Source organism: Patiria miniata, unplaced genomic scaffold, assembly GCF_015706575.1.
Source record: "Patiria miniata isolate m_02_andy unplaced genomic scaffold, ASM1570657v1 HiC_scaffold_3, whole genome shotgun sequence".
In the NCBI taxonomy this organism is placed as follows: domain Eukaryota; kingdom Metazoa; phylum Echinodermata; class Asteroidea; order Valvatida; family Asterinidae; genus Patiria; species Patiria miniata.
In genome coordinates, this window is record NW_024037069.1 from 42,848,546 (window position 1) to 42,863,447 (window position 14,902).

A 14,902-nucleotide genomic window follows, 5' to 3' on the forward strand; every position below is an offset into this window, starting at 1 on the left:
AAAGAGCGAATCTAGGTGCACAATTTACCGTCGTTACCATCCGCCATCGTGCGATTTCCACGGCAATAAAAGGACTCCATAGCACTTCACAGGAAATCGGTTAGACACCCACAAACATCCATATATATATATGATTGATCCAACAGTGATCAATAGTCTGCATCAAGTGTGTATCATAATTTATGACAGACGCGACAGTGTTGTCATGATTTTCTTTACCATTTGTTCCCACTTCACATGCATGGTTGACTTTTGAAATCGAATCCCGATTGTGGTCTTTCAGCTGACCTCCTTTTTTGAAGCTATCAGCTTTCCTTGCCCTTCGTTTCTTTTTCTTTAATCCAAACAAAAAATTTGGTAAATCAACGCTCCATGCATGACCAAATAAAACTCGGGAAATTTCAAGGGAAAAGAACCGTCAAACCAGTTAAACAAGAACATGAAATAAATCTTCGCATTTAAACGTGTTGTTGTGCGAATATCCATGCCTCGATATATATGAACTATAATAACCCAAGAAACCATGCACTTAGACGCACCTATTGCCTTGCTTGAATTCTAGATGCATGCTCTGTGGTGCGATCTGAGGCTATTTCTGACTACTTTGTCCAATCTTTTAGAGGAAAACGACGCTGGTGTACGCAGTGCCTGCCTTTATTGCGACGCCACTGTAAAAATAAGATGGTTTCGTTTGGGAGGGGGGCATGGCCCCGTTGCCCCCCCCCCCCCCATCCGCCCTTGTTGCACAAGACATTGCGTGCGAAAGACGAGTGAGGCCAACCTCGTCCCCAGTGCTTACTTTATTTCCAACCGCGTTTCCAATAGTAAACCCTGGATAGGAAACTTTCTTCCTGTAACCTGATTGGATACCGCAATTGGCTAGTAATGGATTTTTATCGTGTACTTGGTGCTATATATTCACAACGTGCAGTACGTGTTTTCGCGATCATTCGTCCACGCCTTCTCGAAAATACTAATTTCCTTTCCCAATTTGCTCATATTAATATGAAATATGATACTGCATGTTGTCTTGATAAGATCGTAACAGTTTGATTTCAAAAATCGTGTTTTCGTAACTCACGCCGTGCTCGCGCTGCTACGAATTGACTCTGTTTTTACCCCAGACACCGCATACAAAAACAAACGCTAATGTGTAACGCATATCCAGGCACCAGACTGTTCCTCATTTGCATACGTGTGCAAAAATCTTGCACATGCAAATGATCCAATACCAGGGTGAGAGAGCAGGTAGTGGTGGGCGCGTACTGCTCGACACCCTGGGGACGAGGTTGGAGTGAGGCGGCTTTGTATCCGCACTTCACTGTCAGTGTCAGTGTACTTTGTTACAAAAACCTGCCGTATAAGTGAGTTGAGTTGGATCCATGATACCGATGCGCACATGACATTTTTCACAAACAAAACCAAACATTCTGTGTATCTGTTCTACCTAGTTTTGAACAAGGGGGTAACAGCAAAAAGAGGATTAGGCCTGCCAGTATTTTGGCGGTGGTTGGGCCCAATAAAGCGCCCAAGGCTTACGACGTACCTGGACAAAACAAATCGCCAGATTTATTACAATGTCCAGGGGATTTTTTTTTCAATTTTAAGTTTAGTTTACAAAAGCTGTTTTACGCAACAACACTTGCCGGTTATCCTGTTATTATGCCCCTGTGCACTTGGTACAGCGTGTGTCAATAAAAACGCAGGATTCAAAGCGATTTTTTTCTGATAAAATTATGCTACTGGTGTGCCTAATTTGATAAGGATTTGTTTGTGCATAATTTCATCTTTGACAAGATTTTTGTTTGGTGGAATTTGGACTTTTGGTTCAAAAGTTATGACAAGTTTTGTGAAGCCCTTCTGAAGCGGGTTGGTCTGATTCAATGACCTTAACACAACGACCAGTTATGTACAATGCAGGTATGCATTGAAGACAATTAAACCAGAACAAAACTTTCTTTAAAACAACTGATGATAAGTATCACTTAAATTTAATAACTGGACTATCATTGTTTCAAAGCATCATGAATTATTGACTAATAACATTGATTGTGGACTAAAGGATTATGTAAGCCTAATCCTGCCACACATGTCACTTTCACCTGTACTGAATTCAAACCTTTCATTAGGTATGTGTGATTTCACAAATCAGACCAGCTTGGAATTTATAACCCTTCTTCAATGTACTCTATTTCTGGACAGGATTGTCCAAATGAGATGGGATTAAAAGCATAGTGAAGAGAAGGAAAGGTACTTTGAAAAGAAGGTTAACATGATGATGAATAGGGGTGGTTTATATTCTTAATATTTTTGTTTCTAATCCTGCGTTTTTATTGACACACGCCGTAGTACGGTGTTCCCTAAAGAGCCAATGTAGGTGCACAATTTACCGTCGTTTCCATCCGCCATCGTGCGATTTCCACGGCAATAAAAGGACTCCATAGCACTTCACAGGAAATCGGTGAGACACCCACAAACATCCATATATATATTGTTGCGTTCCCGCAAATTGCGTAGTTTACTTCTTTCCACACCAATCCATTCCACTCCGTGCACAGCCGCGTAATGCTTGCAGCGATCCTGTGTGCCCTCACACAGCGCGAAGCTTACCACGAAGTCTTAGACACACGTATAAGTGTGCAGCACATTATACAGTACGCTATTGTATAGCGCGCAATGCATGTAGCTCTCACAGCTATTGAACATGTACCGCCATGGGACATGTACTTAGGACTTAGCCATTTTCCCTCCACCTTTCCCCGGAGTCGATGCGAATTCCCCTCACACACCTTACCTCGCATCTGACCCACATTGACCCGAAGCATTTAGCGAATGTGGCTCGCTAAAACCTACCCGTGTATTCACCCCTTAGTGACCCCGTACACCACAGCGAGTGTGTCCCGCTAACTCACTGGCCGAGACCTACGGTAGCTAGAGGTCAGGTTACGTCCTTCATCTCATAGTTTTATTCCATAGCATTAGTGTGTAGATTCTTACCTAGTCTAGAGACTTGTACACAAACCTATGTACCGAGAAGTTATTCCCTTTCCCTTTTCCTTGAGGATCAGTTCCCCGTAACGCACCCACGAGTGATCCTACTTCGCCCGCTAACCACTGCTCTCGGACTTTCTTCCACTAGAATGTCTAAGTCAGTCGTGTACAAATCTCCCATAGAGAACTTTCCCCATGCCTTTGTACACGGATGCATTATTCATAACTACTAGAATCCAATGCTCCCATTGGCTAAGACGCGCCCCCAAAAGTATATATAAAGCGCGCAGAAATAGCAGTTCTGGTCATTGTTGTACTGGGCTCTTCCCCAGTAGATTCCTGACCTGGGTCCTTATTCACAAAGCACCCGTAAATGCTTGCGGGCGCGCAACTTCCCCGCAACCCTCACTTAAGCACTTGCGGGTTATTCACGAAGCCCTCTTAAATCTGTGTGTGCCCGTAAACCACCCGTAAATTTGCGGGACCTCCAGACGTCCCGCAAGCACACCACAACTTGCGTGGATCATCTCGATTGTCACAATGGCGGCACTCTTGGCATGTATTTTGGATCTACGAACTGATTTGACGTGCCGGTTCATCTTCCGTGACCGGTTGAACCAACTATAGGATGAGTTAAAAAGAAAGTGACCGAATTTGAAGAATGTGTTCAAAATATTTAGCGCGTTCCATTTTCATGGGCGTCAATCGGTGGGGGACAAGTCCTCCCCCCACTTTTTTTTTTTAAGTAGCGGATATCATATCGTTGCCCCCCCCGCCCCCCCCCCCCCCCCCCCCACACACACTTTTTCTATCCACGAATAAAAATTGTAGCCTACATAATGATTCTATAGTAGCTGATTCAATGACTCCAAACTCAAAAAAATGATGTTTAAAAGATGATCTTTTGCTCACAAAAGTGGTTTGAGTGCTCAGAAATTGCCTCGGATCGCACCACAGATTAAGCATGTAGAATCCAAAAAATTTCGGGGCCCACTCCATGCCGTAATAGGTATGTCCTCCACTTTTGGGAAGCGACTGCCGCCCTTTGTTTTTTTATGGGACGAAGTACATCTTATGGGATTTTAAGTGTGAACATTTCACCTAAATTGCACAGTCTAATCCGAAGTTATGTCTATTTCAATAAAACGATCACAAACTTGTTTACCACTCATCACGTGATGCAAACTGAACACCCATTGAGTACAATGAAACGTGGACTTTCCCACCTCCACTGAATGAACAAGAGCATGGGAAAGGATACAAAAATCACCATCAATATTTAAAAAAAATTAGAGCTAACTTGTTTCTTATATATTGAAAGCACACATTTTGACAGTGGTTTCTGTCTTGAGTTCAATTATTAAAGGGAACCTGCAAAAGGATTTGTATGACTTAAATAGATTTAAAACAGCTTTCTTGACATGTTACTATGACTTTCAATCTGCTTTTGTAGTAGTAAAAGGGAGAAATTTCAACATTTCAATTTTTATGCTATTGAAACTTTCCATATTCATGAGCCAAAGCGTGATGTCATTCAAAGCAGAACAGAAGTGTCTCTACAGCTTTGAGTACAAATATATGTCACAGGTTTATCTCAAGCATAGTCTGAGGACCTATGTCGGTTCGTTGTTAAATGACGGAACTTTGCTCAGAATGAAAATCACACAGATAGCAGAAATTAAAGTTGGTCCTTTCCTCTATGAACTCACTCTGTTATTATTTCATCAACACATCATAAATCATCAATGTCAACAGTGATTGGTCAAGAATCAATTATAAAAGAATCATCAAAATCCAAAATATCATGCGTGTGACTTTTCAGTGGTGTAACGTTTCAAACAACAATGCAATCCAAACAATGGGAAAATCTGAACAATTGCAACAAAAAGTTAATTGAAAAAAACCAAAAAATATCAAAGGATGTGAAAACAATAGGCAAAATCTCAGATCATCTGAATCCAAGGAAAGAATTTGCAAGTGTTCAAAGTCAACAAACTTCAAATTATGTGAAAGTCAAAAGTCAACAAGTATGCAAAGGTTCAGCATGAATAAATACAACAAGCTCAATGAAGTCAAACCACTGAAACATCAACACAAGGAATTATAGCAAACATCAATGAATACATCGATAAAATACAACAAGGAGATTTTATACAATAGTATAAAATTATAAGATCTTAGCTGGGTCCAAAGCGTCGCGTTGGAACTCGTCTTGATTTGCCGATGCGGTGTCGTACTCGGATGGGGTCCAGGTAGAGCAGCAGCGTCCAGGCGAAGTCCAGCGAACGGTGGTCCAGACGGAGAGGGGTGGTGGTGAGAAGCAGGAACAGGCCGGGCGAAGAATCGAACCGGGTCGACTCCTCAAAGCGTGACCTGGGGACTCCGTGTTCTGTATCACAAAGCACGTTTGCAAATGATGCGAGGGAAAGTGTTAGGAACGTTTCTCACGAGAAAATGACTTAGTAAAGTCCGCAATCGTTCCTAGGCTAACTTATCAAAAGTGCTAAGGGTAGCACTCTAAGATATTCTCGCATCGAGGTCTTCTTCGCTTCTTATTTAGAACCAACTTTGTATTAAATTACTAACTACAAAAAACATTAAAAACTGAGATTACAAATAGTATAAAGTAAGCCAAAATAGTTTAACAACTAATAAAAACTAAAGTTTATGGTGTTCACCCAGAACATTATTCTAAGTCAGAAACAAGTTCGGAACAAGGAAGTGGTTTGTACATGTGCACGCTTGACACATGAGATTGGTCGTGTGGGGGCAAAGGGCATGATTGCTCACATATTCTCAACCGCAACCGGTCGTAAGACACACTAACTAATTAACTGAATGGGATGCGTAACAAAAACCTTAAACCAGTGGTCATCTCGAAGTAACGACAAACATAGTGTAAAGGGACTCAAAAACAAACCCTAGAACGAATGGAACTTACACGCACGTATTTTGTACATGTGTGTACACTGCAGAGAAAATAAAAGTTTCACAACTGCTCATGATCACTTGGACATGCACTCATGCAATGTTTTAGCCAAAAAGACAGTGTGCGTGTGGGCACTGACCCTACTCAAGGTCACCTAGGGGTACAATTACACAAGACACTCAATCCCGTGTCCGTGGTAACAGACTAGCAAGAAAATAGCACAGATGGTAAAGATCAGAACAGAATCAATGTGGCACAATGAATGAGGGATGGCAATAAACGGCCTCATCAAGAGTTCACTTTAAAATCATGAACTGAAAACACTTCAACATAAGATTACAAGGAAATATAGAATACACGAATAACACTTGAAGCTAAAATGCAGAATTATCAGGTACAAGTTATATACAACTATCTAACTGACCGAGGCAGTTATTCTGAAATCAGGCAAGGATTCGGGTTACATGAAAATTGGTCAAAACCTTACGATCAATTCAGTGATAAAAACCTACATCGTATAACGGTAACGATAAGAATTGGAAAGTGAATAAAAGGATTATAGAGCAAATATCTACACTACAATAGAGATACAGCATACATAGTGAATCAAAATCTGGCAATCATATTATTAATGGCTGAAACTCATGCCGGATGTGAAGCTGTCTCGAAATTATCCATAGGCGGGACAATTCTTATGCTATCACAATCACCAAAATTATATACAAGTGGATTATACATAAATAAGAAAAACATCGGCTTACCTGTATCACAAAGCACGTTTGCAAATGATGCGAGGGAAAGTGTTAGGAACGTTTCTCACGAGAAAATGACTTAGTAAAGTCCGCAATCGTTCCTAGGCTAACTTATCAAAAGTGCTAAGGGTAGCACTCTAAGATATTCTCGCATCGAGGTCTTCTTCGCTTCTGAAGAATTGAGGTGGAGCAGGGGTTTAAAAACCCTACTGATCACGCGCTCGGACAGGTTTGGGAAAACTTTCCAATTGGTCAAAAAGCTAAAATAATGATATCATCTTCGGAAAAGCCAATCAGAAAAGGAGTAGTGGGCTAACATTCTTGAGGGAACGTGGCCAGCTTAAGATTGACCAATCTGGTCCTCCTTTTATGACTCAATGGTCAGCGTGATCGAACTTCCTTGAATTGAAACAATGGAAGCTGTGAACTTTGGAAGGAAAAACTTAGATCCGTGGAGTGACGCAATGTCTAAGATGTCCTTCTGAACAGGACGTGGTCAGCGCGGAGGAGGCCCGCTTACTAAGAATTCCAACCACACACCGTGGGAAAGGGACAAACAACTTGTCGGACCAAATTTTAAAATGGTTCCTAATTTAACAGGGTCCGACATATATATCACACTTGTTTCTATTTTCTTGCAGTAAGTTCCACTTTTTACTTGTTTATCATGTTAAACAGCTTGTTTGGACACTAGCAGTCGCCACTAGTTTTTTTCGAAGCTTTTTTTGTGGGTAACTTTGAAGGAGTTATGTTTGTACTGTTCATATGCACTTTTGACAAGGAGTTCCTTGTGCGTCAAAAGCAAAATAGCGCCCATTACATGCGATTGTTTTGATGAAAGGATTTGCTAACAATTGAAAAACTACCACTCTCTTGTCACTTCCAACGAAAACAAGTAAGACGATCCTGTATGTATTGTTGCGACACATAATAATGTGTAAGAGAACAAGATGGACTGAATTTCCACTGCATGTTTCCTTTAAAGTCTTGTTGGCATTTTAAAGTTTGTCTGTAATATGATTCTCACTATTAACTCAATAGCTTCCAATGACATTCAAGGACAGCTATAAAAATGGGCTACGTTTGTAACACATGCATAACTTCTGAAAGCATTGGTAAATTTTAGTGATTCATTTTTTTCTTTAAATGAGTGGAAGAACATGCTCTTAAAGACATGCTTGATTGGTGTTGATTGTTTGCTAAGAAAACAAAGGCAAGTTAATCTTTAATCGAATCTGCCTGTAATTTTTACAACGAGCAAGTTCTCTAAAATGGGATAAAATGTCTTGGTATTAAGTTCAACCAATTAGTTGCGGGTGCCCGCAACATGCGGGTCCACTAAGGGAACTCTAAGGGTGCTTTGTGAATACCACTTAACGCAAGTCTTACGTGCCCTTAACATCCACTTACGGGTCCCCGCAACGCAAACATTTACGGATGCTTTGTGAATAAGGACCCTGAGCTCTGACCTACACAGAGCTCCCGCATATGACGCATTAGATTGTTGCTCTGGGCTCTTGGTGCTTATTCACAAAGCACCCGTAAATGTTTGCGTTGCGGGGACCCGTAAGTGGATGTTAAGGGCACGTAAGACTTGCGTTAAGTGGTATTCACGAAGCACCCTTAGAGTTCCCTTAGTGGACCCGCATGTTGCGGGCACCCGCAACTAATTGGTTGAACATTAAAAAAACACATGCCAAGACATTTTATCCCATTTCAGAGTTCTTGCTCGTAGAGTCGATTAAAGATTAACTTGTCTTTGTTTTCTAAGCAAACAATCAACACCAATCAAGCATGTCTTTAAGAGCATGTTCTTCCACTCATTTAAAGAAAAAAAATGAATCACAAAAATGTACCAATGCTTTCAGAAGTTATGCATGTGTTACAAACGTAGCCCATTTTTATAGCTGTCCTTGAATGTCATTGGAAGCTATTGAGTTTAGTGAGAATCATATTACAGACAAACTTTAAAATGCCAACAAGACTTTAAAGGAAACATGCAGTGGAAATTCAGCTCATCTTGTTCTCTTGCACATTATGTGTTGCAACAATACATACAAGATCGTAAAACTTGTTTTCGTTGGAAGTGACAAGAAAGTGGTAGTTTTTCAATTGTTAGCAAATCCTTTCATCAATACAATCGCATGTAAGGCCCCCCAAAAAGTCTCCGGTTTCTGGTATGGAGCTTGCGGTGACGCGGGTTTTTTTTTTTTTTACCCGACTTTTTTGCTTCAAATGTCGGCTGATGACTTCAAATGGTGCTCGACTAAACTGAGTACAAATAGGCCTATATGGGATTGGGAGTTCAGAGAGGCCACATAAAGCTTATTCTTTAAGTTAAAAATGTGCAGCAGCAGGATTCCAGTCAAACCAGTGAGTTTGGCGGTTTTGAGACATCATCTTTCATTGAAAAAAAAAACCTTTTTCATTTTGCCGACGCGCATATGGCTACAGCGACGCACGCGCATACCATAAACCGGAGACTTTTTTTGTGGCCTAACCAACTGCAAATGAGATCAAAGAAAGTCGTCGCCTGAAATTCCCCTCGCAGTTTAGGTTTAACAATAATGCGAATGACTTATGTCCTTTTGGTTTGACAGCACTTGATTCACGATCCCGGTGGTGCAGCTAAAAATAAATATTGTATAGGCTATTAAAGATTCAGAAACTGCTGAAATTTCCCTCGCAGTTTAGGTTTAACAATAATGCGAATGACTTATGTCCTTTTGGTTTGACAGCGCTTGATTCACGATCCCGGTGGTGCAGCTAAAAATAAATGTTGTATAGGCTATTAAAGATTCAGACAAACAATTTGTGAAATGGTTTACAGTTATGGTTACGAGAAAAAAAGGATGGCGTGCAGGGTTGAACTTGTGTAGGCTTAGGCCTATTCACACTACCTTAGTAACACGCAGGCGTTTATGGTAAACATACATGTTTATATATAAACACAGTGCATGTTACCAAGGTGGCCTGAATAGTAGGATGTATTTTTTAGAGATGTGTGATGGAAACACAAGACCGATTTTTTTTATGATAGGAACACACATTGCAAATGTACTTTTTGAATTATGAAAATTTGTGTAAAAAAGGAGAAAGATTGCAAATTGCAAAGACTAAACAATTAATGAATTGGAGAAGTGCTGGCTATGCGCTGAAACATGTATTTTGATGGTCCTTCTGAGGGAAAATTATTTAATATACCAAGTGTTGCAGTTTGCTCTGAGTGCTGCACTTTTCTCTATATCGATTGTGATTAAATGTATTCACACGTGTTCGTTTTAAGTTTTTTCTGTTGTTTTAAAATATAAAATAATAATTATGTTACAGTTGTGTCAGTCAAACTTGATATTATTGCCGAAATCAATGTAAATAAAATTGTCTCTTTAATTAGGCCTATATCTTGGGACAAGGCTTTCCATTGAATTTGTGTTTTCGTGATTTTCATTGTAATTGCAGGGAGTCAAAAAGGGAAGTCAGTTGCATTTTCTCCTTTTTTTGGGGGGGGGATGAAGTTTATAGTTAACATGTAAATTCAGTATGTGTTTGGTCATCCGTGGGCCATGGGGTACATCCGTGTCGAAGATTGGGGGTGGATATGACCCCAAATCCTCCACTTGTGGAAATTCGGGGGCGAAAGGGGGGAGGCTGGACACACCAGAGGACGTTAGGGGGCTCTGTTCATGGAATATATAGATTTTCCCAGCCAATTTCCTGAAATGTTCATTCACTTCCGAAAATCGGTCATTCATTTTCATCTGAATTTGAGAATCGCTCTGAACACGCGTTTCATGCATTTTCGCTATCAGAGCATTCGATTTCATTTCCATTCAATCAATTAAGCACATTTCGTTTATGCTCATTCAGATTCGTTTACAAGACTTCCTTTTCGCTTTTAGAGGGCGATTTCAAAAATAAGTCATTTTATTTCACTTTTAGTTTCATGTTATGTGATGCAATCTGCTAAGTTTGAATGAGAAAAACGCACTTTATATTGCACATTCACGAAATTGTATTCCAGAACTCTGCGCGAAAAGGTATGCTCGCGTAAATGAATGCACAGGTAACGTAATTGGCCGTCTGTTTCTCAAAACCGAATGCACGGACAATGAAAACGATTGAACTTTCGTTGAATTGAAATGGGATTAAAGACGTGCATTCAAATTCAGACGAAAATGAATGACCGATTTTCAGAAGTGAATGAACATTTTAGGAAATTGGCCGGGAAAACCTATTATGGACGCTATTTTGCTTATGTCGCACAAGGAACTCCTTGTCAAAAGTGCATATGAACAGTACAAACATAACTCCTTCAAAGTTACCCCCCCAAAAAGCTTTGAAAAAACTAGTGGCGACAGCTAGTGTCCAAACAAGCTGTTTAACATGATAAGCAAGTAAAAAGTGGAACTTACTGCAAGAAAATAAAAAAAAGTTTGATATATATTTGTACACAAAGCTGTAGAGACACTTTTGTTCTGCTTTGAATGACATCACGCTTTGGCTCATGAATATGGAACTGTTCAATAGCATAAAAATTGAAATGTTGAAATTTCTCCCTTTTACTACTACAAAAGAAGGTTGAAAGTCATAGTAACATGGCAAGAAAGCTGTTTTTTTTTATCTATTTAAGTAATACAAATTTTTTTGCAGGTTCCCTTTAATAATTGAACTCAAGACAGAAACCACTGTCAGAATGTGTGCTTTCAGTATATAAGAAACAAGTTAGCTCTTTTTTTTTTTAAATATTGATGGTGATTTTTGTATCCTTTCCCATGCTCTCGTTCATTCAGTGGAGGTGGGAAAGTCCACGTTTCATTGTACTCAATGGGTAGGGCGTAGTGTTGGGGATGAAAATTTGGGGAGTTAAATGTAAATGGGGATATAGTTAAGGAGACATACAGTTATAGAAAAGCAATTTCTGTGGTGTGATGCGAGGCAATTTCTGACCACTAAAACCAATTTCAGCAAAAGATCATGTTGTAAAGTTTTGAGTTTGGAGCAATTGAATCAGCTACATGTATTCTGAACAATAGAATCATTGTTGTAGGCTACAATTTTTATTCGGGGAAGAAAAAGTGTGTGGGGGGGGGGGACCAAACAATATCCCCCGCTTTAAAATGGGGGGGGGGGGTTCCCCTGTCCCCCGTCGATTTACGCACATGATAATTATGTACCATGGCAACTGTCTGTAATTTGTAAATGTTCCCGTTGGTCTGTTAAATTGGCATTTTGTGAGGCAGTCGCATTTGGAAAACGCAGTGAAAAGGTTACCGTAGTACACAGGCGAAGGCTGATTGTACAGTTTTGACAATACATCATAATGCAATAAAACGTAAAGGTGTCATTTGAAATGAAAATGTTGAGTGTTACCATAAAATTACAAACGATCATGGAGGAAGGTTATAATTAAGTTTCAGTATTGGACTCTTCAACAAACGTAAACTTGAACTTCTTACAATTTGCGAGACCGTCTTCGAGGAAAAAGTCGATTTAGCTTTTATTGAAGTTGGTTCAACCATCTTTATAAGAGCAAGTTTTACTCGGCCTCCGAGAAATGTTTGCTCCTGAAAGGATCCGAGACCGCGGTCTCCCGCGACACCAAAATGGCTCCACGTCCGTGGAAAAATGTGGGTGTCTTCCGCCGGGTCGGACACTTTCGTAGATTTTTTTGTGAATGCATCGATCCTTCGTTGACCCCAAACAGGCCCCCGAAATTATAACACGACACTGAATTATACGTGGCGGGCAGCGAACTCACAACGCTCAGCCTTGGTAGTGGAAGCATGGAGCTGTAAACACATTATGGAAGCAACAGCACTCTATCACGCGACGTCACATGTTTGCGCTTCAAATAGCGAGCACCGTAGACCCAACCTCGTTTGCAGGGTGTGGAGCAGGCTGCAGTACGCGTTGCCATCAACAGTTTTGCATAGCCCGGAAATACTACGCAGTGTAGACTTTCGATTGGTCAGACCGCGCAAGGCATACTAATGTGTAGTCATTCTGAGTATTCGTTGCACTCAGCGCAGGGGCGGCAAGCGAAGCATATGAAAGAATAGGGACACTTGGTGGCCACGCACCATGGAGAAAAAATATTTTACCAAGGTCACCCCACCACCATTTGGTGAACGCTTTTGCAGAACGGCCGAGTAGAACACGTAAACGGAACCCCTACGTTGAAGCCGCTGACCTCGCACAGTCTAGACACGCAGAAAAGCCAGCACAGGGGGCGGCCAGGCAGTCAACGTGAAAGCGCACGCGACGGCAAATTCCTGCGCAAAACGCAGTCACGAAAAATCGACGAAACGGATCGCCGGTCCGTACGGGAAAATCAGGACGACACGAAGTGTCCGACCCGGCGGAAGACACCCTCCGCATTTTTCCACGGACGTGGAGCGATTCTGGCGCCGCGTGAGCCCGCGGTCTCGGATCCTTTCATGAGCAAACATCGTCTGGGAGGCCGAGTTAAACTCTCTCTTATATATATAGATGATTGATCCAACAGTGATCAATAGTCTGCATCGCGTGTGTATCAGACGCGACAGTATTGTCATGATTTTCTTTACCATTTGTTCCCACTTCACATGCATGGTTGACTTTTGAAATTGAACTGGCCGCCGATCAGCTTTGCTTGCCCTTCGTTTCTTTTTCTTTAATCCAAACACAAAAATTTGGTAAATGAACGCCCCATGCATGACCAAATAAAACTCGGGAAGTTTGAAGGGAAAAGAACCGTCAAACCAGTTAAACAAGGACATGAAATAAATCTTCGCATTCAAACGTGTTGTTGTGCGAATATCCATGCCTCGATATATATGAACTATAATAACCCAAGAAACCATGCACTTAGACGCACCTATTGCCTTGCTTGAATTCTAGATGCATGCTCTGTGGTGCAATCTGAGGCTATTTCTGACTACTTTGTCCAATCTTTTGGAGGAAAAAGACGGTGGTGTACGCAGTGCCTGCCTTTATTGCGACGCCACTTTAAAAAATAAGATGTTTTCGTTTGGGAGGGGGGCATGGCCCCGTTGCCCCCCCCCCCCCTATCCGCCCTTGTTGCACAACACATTGCGTGCGAAAGACGAGTGAGGCGGCTTTGTATCCGCACTTCACTGTCAGTGTCAGTGTACTTTGTTACAAAAACCTGCCGTATAATAGCCTTGGTCAATGCTCTCGTCGTTATTCGTCCCGTACGAGGTCAATCGTCGGCATATATCCTCACGCGCTATGCACATGCATGTAAAATTACAGCGCGAACAGCGACCTCACGCGGCCACTATTTTTATATGCAAATCAGTTGAGGACGAGCTCGAGCCTTGGTTCAATCGTCCATGTGAGGTTTTGGGGGTGGTGCTCATTATGTTAATAGCCTTAGCTGACCTTAAATGTCGTTTTCTTATTGGTCGATCGTTGCGTGGAAACTTGCATAGTGAATTATGAAACGCGGCACCGTACATAATCCATACACGTACACGTTGTGTGTCTCTGCACACGGCACCAATGCACAAAAACTGTGGTTACTGTCACGTCCGCAAAAGGCGAATAGCTGCAAATAATTTGATGACGTCCGGATTTACCAAGGTGTGATTGGACACTCCACATATTAGCCCCGCCTACACTTATCTGTATTCGCATACGAGGTCGTGCGCTAGAAATCCAGCGCAAAATAAAGAAAAACATAAGCTTTTGCCGACGATTGAACCAAGGCTCGAGATCGTCCTCAACTGATTTGCATATAAAAATAGTGGCCGCGTGAGGTCGCTGTTTGCGCTGTAATTTTACATGCATGTGCATAGCGCGTGAGGATATATGCCGACGATTGACCGCGTACGGGACGAATTACGACGAGAGCATTGACCAAGGCTAGCCGTATAAGTGAGTTGAGTTGGATCCATGATACCGATGCGCACATGACATTTTTCACAACCAAAACCAATTTCGAACATTCTGTGTATCTGTTCTACCTAGGTTTGAACAAGGGGGTAACAGCAAAAAGAGGATTAGGCCTGCCAGTATTTTGGCGGTGGTTGGGCCCAATAAAGCGCCCAAGGCTTACGACGTACCTGGACAAAACAAATCGCCAGATTTATTACAATGTCCATGGGATTTTTTTTTTTTTTTCAATTTTAAGTTTAGTTTACAAAAGCTGTTTTACACAACAGCACTTGCCGGTTATCCTGTTATTATATGCCCCTGTGCACTTGGTACAGCGTGTGTCAATAAAAAC

The 14,902-nt window shown here is 41.4% G+C and overlaps 1 long non-coding RNA gene across 1 annotated transcript; it reads right to left on the reverse strand.

Moving 5' to 3' along the window:
• Positions 1 to 4,669: 4,669 nt before the first annotated feature.
• LOC119736917 lies at positions 4,670 to 7,282 on the reverse strand. The gene is made up of 2 exons (XR_005272319.1): positions 6,682 to 7,282; positions 4,670 to 5,380 (listed from the first exon to the last, which is right to left on the reverse strand). It is a non-coding gene; the product is annotated as an uncharacterized LOC119736917 (long non-coding RNA).
• Between the last annotated feature and the right edge of the window lie 7,620 nt (positions 7,283 to 14,902).